Here is a 14,130-nt window from a genome sequence, read left to right as displayed (position 1 = left end):
ATATATATATATATATATATAATATATATATATATATATATATATATTTATATATATATTATATATATATATTACAATTAATGTGACTTTCAGAATTTACAAGAATAAATTAGAATTAATTTTGATCCAAAAAATACAGCCTTTTTGAGCAACACAGAGAAGAAGAAGAAGAAGAAGAAGAAGAAGAAGAAGAAGAAGAAGAAAAAGAAGAAGAAGAAAAAAAGCTTACTGAGCCCAAACTTTTGAAAAGTAATGTACACACAGCAAGCAATGAAAGAAAGGTTGTCTGCAACCACTAGAAATGCTACTTTGTGCATTTCACTGATAGTTAAAGTTTGGATTTGACTGTCGGTTTTACTGTCAAGATCAATGGATATGGGCAGCTTTATCCTGGAACTGCAAATGAAAGTAGTAGGCAGTGGATGGAAGATTGCAAAATGTATGTGCAAGCTGAGATCATAAATCAAATGTCATGATGTGCATGTTAGAAGCATGAAAGCAGAATGCCACGACTGCAAATTATGAGGCTGAATTGCAAGATCATGCATGATTACTAGTGTTGATGCATGGATTTTATGTTTGTTCTCTGTATCAGCAAAAATTGTTTTGCCAGTGTGTGTTATTGAAATTTCAACTCCGAGGGCTCTCAGGTAGAACTGGGCCTGCATTGTGCACAAAATGTAAAAAGAGATGGGACAATGTATGAAAGATGCACTTGTTCATCTCTGCTTATGTCTCCATCATCAGAATGAAGTACTTTGTGTGTTTCTGAGTGTTTAAGCCCACCTGCCTTCCATGGACACAAACACACACACACACACACACCTGCTTCACTCATATATAATGATCTCTCCCTTAAGTGCTAAAAACCAACCATATACCTGCAGCTGCAAATCTGACAGATGGTATAACAGGCAAATAGATTGAATTGCTTCAGGTGTACAGACAAGAAGAAGAAATTAGACATTGCATTTACAAAGATGGAAATCTTTGCTTGTCAAAAGGCACAGGCTTAAAGTATTCCCTGCTTCCTGTCCGTAGCATCACTCACATGAACAAATGATTATGTGTCTAGAGTAAGAGTCAGTCCAGCAGAGCCATTAATACACTTACTGTGGAAGTCAAGAGCAGAAATGTGAAGCTTGTGTTTTTGCTAAAGTTCACATGAATTCCTTTGTAAAAAAAAAAAAGGTTTGTTTTGATGAGACAATAATGCTATGAGTGGTTGAAGTTGCCATCTTAGACGGGAGCATGATTGACATTTACACTGACAAATAAGATTTATTGGATGCTAACACATGCTGGCATAACCAGTTAGCTTGTATCTATAGAAGTCATCACTACACCATTGTGGTAGCAAAACACCAATACACGACAATTCCATCTTGATGCCATTCTTGCCATTGCACTTTTTATAGGGCCCTATGATTTCTGCAATGTGGAAAATGCAGACGGAATCCAGTCATAAAAATGGAATTTACTGTATAACGCGGAATGTCATGGAAATGGCCACATTTTGGATAATAAATCAAAAGTAGGTCAGTACAATTAAATCAAAATGCAATATGGATTAGTGTCTGTGAATATTAAGCCGCAAAAATACAATTTAAAAATGTATCCTGCATGTTCTGCATGTCTTTATGTGAATGAATGGCACAGATGCACAGTTTCAATGACTACACACATATTGACGCTCGCAATGTTTTCATCCTCTGCCTTTTCAATAAATGAGTACATAATCTCTAGAACTGCTCTGAGAGTCACTTCATGAGCATTTTTAAGAGCATCTTTTGAGGAAAAATCAGAAACTTAAATATAACCACAGAAACACACCAAAACAAAACCATCAAATAAATTTAAAAAACTACTACAAAAACAACTGCTACTACTACTATTAACTACTACTACTACTACTACTACTGCTACTACTACTAAAATAATTATTATAAAAACATTATTTTTAAAGGAATCTTTACCTGAAAAAATGTAAATACACAAAAAATTTATTAAATAATTAAAAATTAAAACAAAAAATAAAATCTTTCAATAAATTGTGTGAGTTTCATGATTTCAATCAGTTAGACATGCTTTTTGATTATTAATAAAAAAACTGACTTCATTAAGCAAATGTAAAAAAAAAAAGTTTTTTTTTTCGTTTTACCAATGACATGCTTTCTGATTAATAATTTTTAATTTAACCTTAAAAAAAGTCTAGAATTTTTTTAATAAAAAAAAAAACAGAATATATATATATATATATATATTGAAAAAAAAAATATATATATATATATATATATATATATATATATATTTATATGTGTGTGTGTGTGTGTGTGTATATATATATATGTGTATAAAAACTTTATACTATAAAGTGCCAAAAATTAGACTTAAGTAAATGCTGTGTTATATCCAACTATATCATCAAATCATAATTTTTCTAATCAAATTAACTTATATTTTCTTAATTTGTCAAATGTAAAAATAAAACCAACAACAACAAAAAAATGTTAAAACTAAATGATAAATTACAAGTGAAGACAGACTTCAATGGCATCCCTCTCACCCCACTTGTGATATGGCATGGGACTGGCAGCCAAATCAAACGTTATTTCTGGCCCTGGTTTGGAAATCTCTGCTTTAGTGTGTTGACTCTACATTTATTTTATTTCTCAAATGTAATATAGTTTTTTAAAGAGTATCTCATTTGTTTTTCTCCACCAGTAGCCACTGTAATTGTTTTTTCTTCTTTTAACCTATTTTCCATGATTGCTTGATTAATTTAATTTATGTATACACTTTATTTTTATTTTTATTTTTATTTTTTTTACCTGGGAGGAAATATTAAATTCTGGTCCACCTACTGTATTTGTCATGATCTCCTCAGTACCTTAAAAATAATGATTTACAGTCTAAATAGGCAGTCACTTTCCATCTAATTAAAATGGAGTGCTTGTGTTGAATGGCCTGTTCCATCTCTCTCTCAGACACACACGCTGAGAGAATTTATAAAGATGTAAACAATCTCAATAAAGCCGTATGACATCTGGTTTGTACCGTACAGTACAGAAGCCTGTATAAATAATGTAAACGATCCCATGACAATTCAGTGAAGAACTAGAGAACTGCTCATGAACTTCAGTTTCATGATATACTAGAGCCATTTATAGAAGTGTGTTTGTATGTGTGTATATCGTGTGTGTGTTTGATGACGATTTATGGCCAGGGTTTAGGCGATCAGGATCAGGAGGGTTAAAGGTCACACTTTTGAGCAGACTTGCAGATATTTTAAAGCTTTCTGACTCTCCTTCTCTGTGTTTCCCATTCTTTGTACATCAGTGGCTCCTGAAACCCTGAGCCGAGTGCAGAAATAAAATCATAATGGGGATTTGTCAGTGAAGAGAGAGAGTGTGTGTGTGCGTGTGTAAAGAGACTGTGAACCCTAAAGGCGACATCAATCTAGATGAGACAATTCCCATTTGTTTTCATCAGTAGAAAAATGTGTGTGTGTGTGTGTGTGTGTGTGTGTGTGTGTGTGTGTGTGTGTGTGTGTGTGTGTGTGTGTGTGTGTGTGTGTGTGTGCTGACTCAGTCACATCAGCTCCTTTGAGGCAGGACCGCCGGGCAGTTTACATCGCAGTCGTCATGACAACTCCTTCCCACCACACACACACACACACACACCGTCTGAGCCATCAATCATCTCCAGGAAATGAAACCGCGTGCTGATCCTCACACTGTTTGACAGCATTCTCACACACAGGTACACTGTAAAACATGTTCCTAATTTAATAGAAATAGAGTGTACACTGCAGTAAAAACCTTTTAATTGGTTAGCTGTAAATAACCATAGTGAAAAATATTACTTTTATTTTACATTTTAAAATGCTGTTCAAATGATAATTTTTTTGAAAATAGAGTGAATTATCAGTTTACAACTAATATTAATAATTTACAGTGAGTATTCATGTGTGGCTTAATGCCTGAAATATTGTCACCATATTTTACTTTCTGGCAACCATAGCAGCCATTTTTATAATAATATATTTAATAGGAGTCTTGCGCTACCATAAAGTAACTGGAGAGTGAATTTGTTGTTGAAAGCCATTGGTGATTTAAAATAAAGTCTCTATTTTTACAGAAAAACAAAGTGTTTCAAGGGGTTTTACATGAAAATCAGCCCTGTGACAATTCAGCCATCATCTGATATGTGTCTGACAAGGACAAAAATAATACAACTTTGCCAGGAAATGTGATTTAATCAGATTCATACTGTATTTCCCTTTTAAATCGCACATCTATTTTAGCAAGTTCTATATAAAGAGGATGTGTCATGTGATCAGAGCAAATACCAGTTTTCTAAAGTAAGAAAAAAAAGGAAGGACTGTAGACCAAACAAGAATTTCAACCACTTTAATGTTCAAAATCAACACAATTTTGCCATTAATGATGTAATTATTTTGCACTTGTAATTACACTAAACACCCCACAGTCATGGTTTTAAGTAATTAATTTTGTATCATCATTTCATGCGTTATCTTCATAAAAAAACACACATTTCCTGAGTGAAGCAGCGTTTTGAGAGGATACAAGCTGAAATCACTGATGCTAATGATTGCTCATTAATCATATGTCTTGATACAGTTTCTCCAAGACAAACTCCTACAGACTCAGAGAGAGAGAGATGGATTTTTCATTTTTGTCACCATGAGAATGTGTCAAATGGCATCAGTTTTATGTCTATGTAATTGTATGTATATTATATATTTCTAAATATATCATTAATATGTGACCCTGGACCACAAAACCAGTCTTAAGTAGCACAGGTATATTTGTAACAATAGCTGAAAATACATTGTATGGGTCAAAATTATTGATTTTTCTTTTATGCCATTTTTTTTTTCTCTCAATATTTAGATTATTACAGATTCCAGATTTTCAAATAGTTGTATCTCAGCGAAATATTATCATGTCCTAACAAACCATTATTATTATTATTATTATTATTAATTAGTCAGCTTTCATATGATGTATATATCTCAATTTTGAAAAATTGACCCTTATGACTGTTTTTTTGGTCCAGGGTCACATATAATGTTTCTAAATATAAATATATAGCAATGTGTTTGATACTTAAAAATTGAATGGCAAGTTCATATGTCGACAACTTGCACCATATAGACCAGCATGTGTTTAATGAGCTGTTTACTGTGCAGTAACATGTTCAGTAGATTTGTAGCCAAGACTTTAAGATATATGCCTACAGAAATCGTTCTTGAGAAATATTCACTGGAGTAAAAAAGTGACAACTTGCCCCAGGCTCCCCCTATTTCATCACTCACTTACACTAATCTGTTGTTAATATGTAGAACCCCAACTTAAAGTCTGTCATAAGAAAGCATGTGTATGTTAACATGCCAATATTCATGTAAGACAATAATCTTAGACTAGCAGAGGTATAGATGATAGGTTTCAGTTTGAGCTGGAATAGACACACACACAGAGAGAGAGAGAGAGAGAGAGAGAGAGAGAGAAAGGAAGGCCCTTCCCAGCGAGCTGGGGCCGGTAAGGAAACAGGAGATAAATGTGAAGGGGTTAGATAAACCGAGCTCTGGCACATAGACCAGCCTGAAGAATAATACTCACATAACATAGTATACCCATCTCATAAATCTATAAAGAATGAGAAAGAGAGTGATAATATCCCAGCAATGGAAGCCCTCGAGAACATTACAGTGGCCAGTCACAGAAACGGGGAATCTGAGCTTGTAAAATCCCTCCATTTACTGTAGATTTAGTTGCTTAAAATCTTTCAGTTTTTCTCTACCGAAAGAGAAATGCTGAGCAAAGTCATCTATTCATCAGCCGAATACCTTGTTTTGACAGATACTTTCCTTCCTCCTTCCTAGTGCAGTGTAGTGTGTGTGTATTTGAAACAGTGTTTTCATACAAGTTATTTTTTTGGCTTCTGACCTTTTGTTGAATGTAGATTAATATATTTTAATACTTATTGATGCACTGTGTTTCTTTCTGTCATTTTGGCTGAATGTTCTGAGAATGAGTTTCTCTTGAACATTATGATATTCTGGGTCGTTCTTTTTGTGCTAGAGAGAAACCGAACAAAACAATCCTGCAACATGTTTACTACCATGATTAATAGCTTATGAAATCTGCAGTAATTTTGCAAAACAATCCAGAAAAGAAAATAACTGAATAATGAGCAGACTAATGACACTAGAAATAACAATGAAACATTCATTTAGGTTTCAGCAAACATGTCTGTAATGGTTTTCTATGTTTTTATATAATTATTATCTATGTTAATATGATTCAGAAATCATTACTATGAAATAATCAAATAATATGCTGAATTGGTGCTCAAGAAGCATTTATTATTATTATTAATGTTGAAAACTGCTGCTGTGCTGCTTCATTTTTTTTTTTTTGGTAAAAACTGTAATTCCTTTTTTATAAAACTGTTTAATAAATTAAAAAGAACAGCATATATATATATATATATATATATATATATATATATATATATATATATATATATACTTCCAGTTTTGATCAAATTACTGCATCCTTGCTGATGCTGAATAAAAGGATTTGGTAACACTTTCTTTTAAGGTCTAATTCTCACTAATTACTATTTGCTTATATTAGAATGCATGTTACTTGCATATTGGCTATTTATTAGTACTTATTAGGCACAAATTAATACCATATTCTGTATAACCATGTTCTAGATCCCCTAACCTGACCCAATACCTAAACTTAAAAACTACCTTACCAACTATAAATAACCCTCAAAGACCCATATATATATATATATATGCTGTTTAAAAGAACATTATCACCTGTCCCTCTTGCAGCAGGTAGATATTTGGGCAAACAAGCAAAGCCTAGAAAAACAACAGGACCAGTTAAGCATATTTTTTAAATGAAAATATACAGACAGTTTTAAATATTGCTATACAAATGCTTTTAAATTATTGAAGAAATGATTTGTTCTTGAAAAGTATTCATTAAATTTTGATTGAAACTCAAAATGTTCAAAAAGATGTTGTTGAAAATTGTGAATGATCAACAACAGTATGTTTTTATTGTAACCAGTGTTGCAAAATTACAACACGGACATAACAAGCTTATAATCTAAAATGATCAAACCATTCGACAGTACCTTAATATCTACATAATCTAGACATCGTACTAATCATAGTAAAAAAAAAAAAAATATATAAGGCATTTTACTTATTTGAATGTTGATTTATCCAGTCCAGTAAAACAAGATGATGTGCTTCAAGGGAAGATTGTTGAGTTCATGGCCAGGTAAACAAGCCTGTTTTTAAAATCTAGTATCCAATAGAATAACAAGGCTCAATAATAGGACCTATTAGTTTTGTAAATGTGGTCTTTGAGAGAAGAAAAAAATAAAATAAAATCATGAGCATGTTTATTTTAGTCAAGCTAAAAAAGATAAGCCATAAGCAGGAAATTAGGAGTTTATTGAGGACAAACTCTTTAATAGTGAATGTGTTCCAAGTGTTTCCAAAATTAAACTATTAGTACTGAAATGGTAGTGCTATCAATAAAATATATAATATAATATATAGTAAAATAACATTCCTTTTATTGTCCAATGTGGAGCAACACTTTGTTTGCTAGAATGACATTAATTGTTTTAAATTTCTTTGAATTAGTTGAATTGGTTAATTCCATTTAAATTCCAACATATGCAAAAGAAAGGGAACCAGTTCACAAATTCTAAGCATAGACATGCACAGATGGGTAATTCATATAGGAAGTAGCTATGGGCAATCAGGTGTGAGTTTAAATGAAGACAGGTGGAGATGGATACCTGCCTTCAGCTATCAGTCTGTGGAAGCACAGAACAGAAGGAAATGCACTTCCTGTGCATCACTCAATGCCGCATTCTTCTCATTACACTTCATTTGAATATCAGTCCTGCTGTTGCAATACTCATATATTGCTGCACTATCTCTGTTCTCTCAAATCCAATTTCAATTCCAATTCCAATTTAATTACTATTTGGTTACTTTATACCAGTCTGGATTATTTTTATGGTGCTTTTTATAGTGCTTTATTGTCACATTTGGAGCTTGAGTGCACCAGTCACCATCTGTTTTTGTAGTATGGAAAAGAGCAAAAAGACATTCTGCAGTTTATCTTCTTTTGTGTTGGCATATCATCACACTAAATGCTCAGTAATTTTTTTGTACATTTACTCTGGAATGTAAGGACTCTTGCATCTGTGTTAAAATCCACACTCTGTCTTTTTATTTGTCAAGGGCATGTGAACATTGAACATGTGAACATTTGTTCTTTAATAGATTGCCTTAGCCCTCAGAGGACAAAGCGCACTTTGTAAAAATCTGCCCGTTGTTTTAATGGCACATTTTACTATTAATATGTGTTGGGAGTCTTTATGAATGTATTCTCCACACCTTTTATTAGAACTAATATTACATCATTTCTGAACAGTCCTTCCCAAGGTCACCTCTAAGACGCTTTATGAGACTAGTAAAATACATGGCTTTAATGAGAAAACAGTGTGCACATGAGAGTCTGAATTATTCAGTGTTAGTCTTCTAGTGTTCATGTATGTGTGTGCACGGCTGTGTGTTGTTGTGTTGTCCTTGTCCAGTAATGGCTGATGTTACAGAGGACTTGATTTGAAATGGCTAAATGTTTGTTGCTGATGTTATTGGCCATCAAGAGCAAATAAAGCACATGAGTATTCACAACACTCATCATACTTGCTTCATGCAGTTGATATTTCAGGCAATATTTCTTCCTCGCCACAAAACACGCACTACAAACTATTTAGTGCTGTTTGCTAATGTAATGTGGTTGATCACTTCTGTTTTGCTGGTTAACAGCAAGGCTGTGTATTATTTAGAACAACATCAAAGCCCTTAGAGTAACCAGACTGGATCAATGTGGAAATTTAGCAGGGAGGGAGGAATTTTTTATTAAATTGATTAATTAATTAATTTATTTATTTATTATTATTATTATTATTATTATTATTATTATTATTATTATTATTATTATTATTATTATTATTTTTTTTTTGGACTGGACAATATTTGAAAGATGTATGTCAAAACCCAAAGACATAATTTTCATCCCAAATATTCTTCATTTTAATTTGTGTTACATGACATCTTCCCCTGAATAAAATCTCTTACTATTTCTGCAGGCATAATTTTCCTTAAAGGGGTCCTATTATGCACTTTTACAAAGTCTTGATTTTGTTTTGGGGGAGTACTAGAACATGCTCTCATGCTTGGTTGTTCGAAAATCACATTATTTTTCATATAATTTACATGATTACAATACCTTTCTCCCCAGCCTGGCACAAATGGCTTGATTAGTTCCGGGTTTGATGAAGGCCCGCCTTCCGAAAAACTAAATCTGTTGTGATTGGTTAGCTGTCCCAGTGCGTCGTGATTGGCAAACAGCAGTACTGCCACGCCCCTTGCCAAGGCAACAAAATCACATTTTAGATAGGATGTCAATAACCGCTTAAAATAAACTGCATTTACTATGTACAGATAACAGTAATGTATAATTCAACGGTAATGTATAATGTTTATTGTTTTTTAATTCTAACATAATAACATGAATTGCAGTGAAACTGTTATACAGTTGAATTTATTTATACCATAGTCCGGTGTTTCCCACAGACTTGCACTCTTTTTGTTGTGGCATATATATGCAAATTCATTCTCTGCCAGTAGAAGGTGCTCTTGGAGTGGTAGAGATCGAGGTTTCCCCGGTAACCGCTGTACACAAAGAAGCACTCCGCTCACAAACGCTGCTTTATCAGACATTACATGCAAGATGAAATGAAAATGACATCCAAAATTTTCTGAAGACAGTCGGTTTCCTTCAGAAATACAGTGATATAAAAACACTCGCACCGGGTTTCAATTTTGAAACATGCAGTGCTCATGTTTATTCAGCAAGGTCAAAGCCTTTTGGAAAATCTATTTGTGGTGGTCAGTTTTGATATTGTGGCGGGTGCCACAAATAAATCAATGCATGGGAAACACTGTAGTCTCATAATTGAAGTGTAAATTCAGCAGATTACCTCATTGTCCAGCATTGTACTGTCAGCTATTTATAAAAATGTTTTCATAATTGTAACATACATATGTACATACATAATTGTTCAGGTGCATGTGTAATAACTTGCGAAAACTTGACGTTACAGCAGCACTTCTTCGTCGTCCTCTTTTCTGATGCACTCAACCCACGACCTCCCCCTACCCCACAACCATCCGAATTTCCGTAGGCAGGAATTATTTTAATGATATTCTAATGGGCCGCTTTGAGACATCACAAAACCCGGAAAACAACACTGTAGTCCAAACGAGCCATTCGTTGTAGTTCTTGAAAAGGAAATATTTCCCTTTGGAGTGGACTTTGATATTTGTAACTTTGCAGATCTTTTTTATGCCCAAACATATGCACTACACACTGACTAAAATTCAAAAAGTGAAAAAGCATAATTGGACCCCTTTTATTGTCTAAGAATAAAAAAAGCTATATAAAAAAAAAAAAAAAAAAAAAAAACATCAATTAATTATAAGGGTGGTTGATGAAAATATGCTGTTTTTAAACCAGATTTTATATTTGTTTATTTATTTATTTGTATTTTTAGTTAAGACTATGCTCTTCAAATTGCACTACAAACACTTTTCTTGTACATATTTAATTTCAGGTTTTTTTTTTCCTTCTCCACAGATCAACTTTTTCTAGCATAGTCTTACAGAAAATTAAGAAAGAATGATTTTATATTGCATCTCATTGCCACAGTGGAACTGCAATAATGCATTTCTGCCCTACAAAGGCAAAAGACCTTAACTCGCTAGAGTGAGAAACTGAGAAAAATGACTTTAAAGTTTATTATTATTATTATTATTATTTGTCCAGCCAAATTAATTATAGGTAGGACACTGAAAATTTGGCAATTAGATGTTTTAGTAATGAAAATTATTTACATAAAAAAATGTGAGCTCAAACTTGATTTTTACCCCTATTTTGAAGTTACTGTACTCTGCCTTTGCATTGCACTGCAAAACATGAGAAGTCACACCAAGGCAAAAGGCAGTAACTTCCACATTATCAGTATTTGATTGCTGATCACCATCTACAAAAGCATTATAGTCACACCTGTATAAAATCTAGTGATTGTGGGCTGTCTCATATAGGCTATTGCATATACAGTAGTAACGTGACTGTATAGTAATGTATTGTCTAGACATATAGCAATGTGTTGTTGTTTTTTTGACCATAACAAGCAGACTGAAAGTTAAACAACTAAAAAAGTGGATTCCGTTTTGCAACCAATTTATTTGCTATGCTCAGTAATGTAAAATAGTGCTAGACATGTCATAATTGCTTTTATATTGACTTGAATGAAAAAAACCTAACCTAAAATAATGACTTTTGGATTGATGTGAATGCCAGCAAGCAGGAATAATGCTCAGAATGCTTGAGGATTAAACATCTCTGATGATGTTTATCACCATGGATTGATTTTATCGGGTTACAAGAAAAGGTAGGATATGGATTGAATTGGGAACTGTTAGTACTGATTTTATGATTGATCATGCTACGTGCTACAGCATTCGAGTCCACACGCGTCCAACTAGAAGTGACAGCCTGGTGAATAATCTGCATTACAAATAGGAAAAAATAATTTAAAAAAATCTTTAAAGGTTATTCTCGATTACGTATTGCTGCCAAGGTATCTAGTCTTTACAGTGCTTAGTTATATGGAGCTGTGTGGTAGATTGTGATCTAATTCGTTTGTCTAATAAAGTGCTTCAGTGACAGATCAGATGTGTGAAAGCATACAAGTTACACCATAATTAAAATGTGACATACTTTAATGGACAGCAAAAAAAAAAAAAAAAAAAAGGCAGAACACCATATAACTCCAAGCCGCCACCATAACTTCATATTGACACACTGCTAAACACAGACAGAACGCCGTAACTCAATTTGAGCGTTCCAAAAAAAAAAAAAAAAAAAAAATGCTAACTTGTGTTATACAGTGTTCTGTCTTGGTTTCTCCAGGGCTTTTTACAATTATGGTTAAGACAGCCCGTTATTTTCTCGGAAAACCAACTAAATTAACTCAAGAAACAACTGCACATGATAAAGGATGTCTTGAATGTCCCAAAAATATCAATAACTAATTTTCAACCAAAATCGAACCTGTGGTCTTTTGCCTTTGCACGGCAGATTTCCTCATTAGTTATTTTCTAAATAATTATACAAAAATACAATTATGATATATGTTTAATGCTTTGAAGAAAGAAAACTGCACGGCTATGTTCTATAAAAAAGGTTCAAGTATATTTGATACTTTGCGGTATATTTGTGTATACTGTATGTACAGTATATAACAGTTTCAATTGTGATGTGTATTTCCCAAAATTCTCCCCTTTAAAAAAAAGTTTTTTGTTTATATTTAAATTAAATAAATTCCAACATTACAATACGTATCATAGAGGGTTAAATAAACGTCGAAAATGGCCTATATTACTGTGACGTCATTTAGCCATCTTGATTCCAGTATGAAAACTAATGCTCTCCTCGCTTTCTTTCTCCTCCTCCAATTATAGGTAATACTAGACAGGACAGATGAGATTGAGGGGAAAAAGGTCAACATGTGTTGGTTCATCAGCAGCATAACAGCACAATGTGCCAGAACACCGACACCACACGGATGAAGAGAGAGAGAGACAGGTAATCTCTAGCATGTCTAATCATTCTGCCTGTCAGAGCCTAATTTCCCAGTAACCTCTGAAACCTTTCCTCAACTGCATTAACAGCAGCAATTGTGGAACAACCTGCTCTTATTGTGCCTAACAATGCGGTAAATGAGTTCATTAAGCACTTAAATTACCATCTACAACTTTTTTGATCATGCCTTCATTAAAGTGAGAGGTGAAATGACATAAATTAAGGATATGGATTAGACTGTGTCTTAGGAAAGTGATGGATGGAAAATTCAAGGCTTGTGTTTCTGAGGTAACACCCAAAATAGTTATATGAACAAGATGAGTGACTTATGTGTGACTTGCGTCTCTGGGCAAACACACACACTCTCTCACACATTTTTTCCCTTGGCTGCTTTGAGACAGATGACGTTATTTGGCTCATCTAGTCAAGGTCAATGCACGGCGCTGTTAATTTATTTACAGATTTGAATTTCTTTAAGGTCAGCAGCTCACTTTTCAGTTTAAGGCATGTTTTAAATGTGTTCAAAGGCATCTTTAAAGTTTAGATATGATTGTTCTTCATTTAAAATGCTGTTATTTGTGATGATTGTGATGTAAAACAAGAATTTTGAATGGTTCTGTAGAAGAGCTCTTCAGAACAGTTGACTTTTACACACACATACACACACTGAACGGATGGGTAGCAGTGTTTTTCATGTCATTATGGTGATACAGAGGTGTAGTAAAACATTTCCTCTTGTTTGTTGTTCTTTGAACGTTAAAACAGCGCCATCATTCAATCACACACATTGTATGAGAGGAAATGTGCGAAGTTTGTTCAGGGTGCCAAGAGTTTCTCAGCCAAAGTAGATCACATGCATAATTTTTTTTTTTTTTTTTCTTAAATATTTCCTCTGTTTGACCACTGAAGTCGCCACATTGACCACAACTTGACTTTTTGTCTGAAATGTAGTGAAAAATAATTCACTTCAATATTGTTTTATGACTTTTTTTTTTTTTTCAGAATAATTAGAGAAACACTCAAGTATATTTCTCTAAAAGACTGTGTTTTCACTGAAGGCTATGTCTTGTCTTTCTGCTTGGTCCTTGGTGGTTTGACTTTCCAGACAGATTTTATATATATATATATATATATATATATATAATTTATATATATATATATATATATATATATATATATATATATATATATATATATATATATATATATATATTCAAGAATATACTTGTGATATGTAAAGCTAAAATAAAATTTTAAATAATGTGTTGTTGTCAATGGCAATTTGTCAATTAGCCACACTGTTGCTGTTGTTACCCACTTACCTGAACTTAATGGCTATAGGCTA

The 14,130-nt window shown here is 33.1% G+C and overlaps 1 long non-coding RNA gene across 1 annotated transcript in view; it reads left to right on the top strand.

Annotated features, from left to right (window-relative positions):
* LOC109096733 overlaps positions 1-13,344 on the top strand; it is a 91,754-nt gene extending 78,410 nt beyond the window's left edge. Inside the window, exon 5 of the long non-coding RNA XR_006155604.1 lies at positions 12,665-13,344. This is a non-coding gene — a long non-coding RNA (uncharacterized LOC109096733). The remainder of the gene's footprint in view (positions 1-12,664) is intronic.
* The last annotated feature ends 786 nt before the right edge of the window (positions 13,345-14,130 follow it).

This window comes from Cyprinus carpio, chromosome B9 (genome assembly GCF_018340385.1).
Source record: "Cyprinus carpio isolate SPL01 chromosome B9, ASM1834038v1, whole genome shotgun sequence".
NCBI classification, from domain to species: Eukaryota; Metazoa; Chordata; class Actinopteri; order Cypriniformes; family Cyprinidae; genus Cyprinus; species Cyprinus carpio.
Note: the sequence above shows the minus strand (reverse complement) of the source record. Positions and strands in the feature narration are given on the sequence as shown.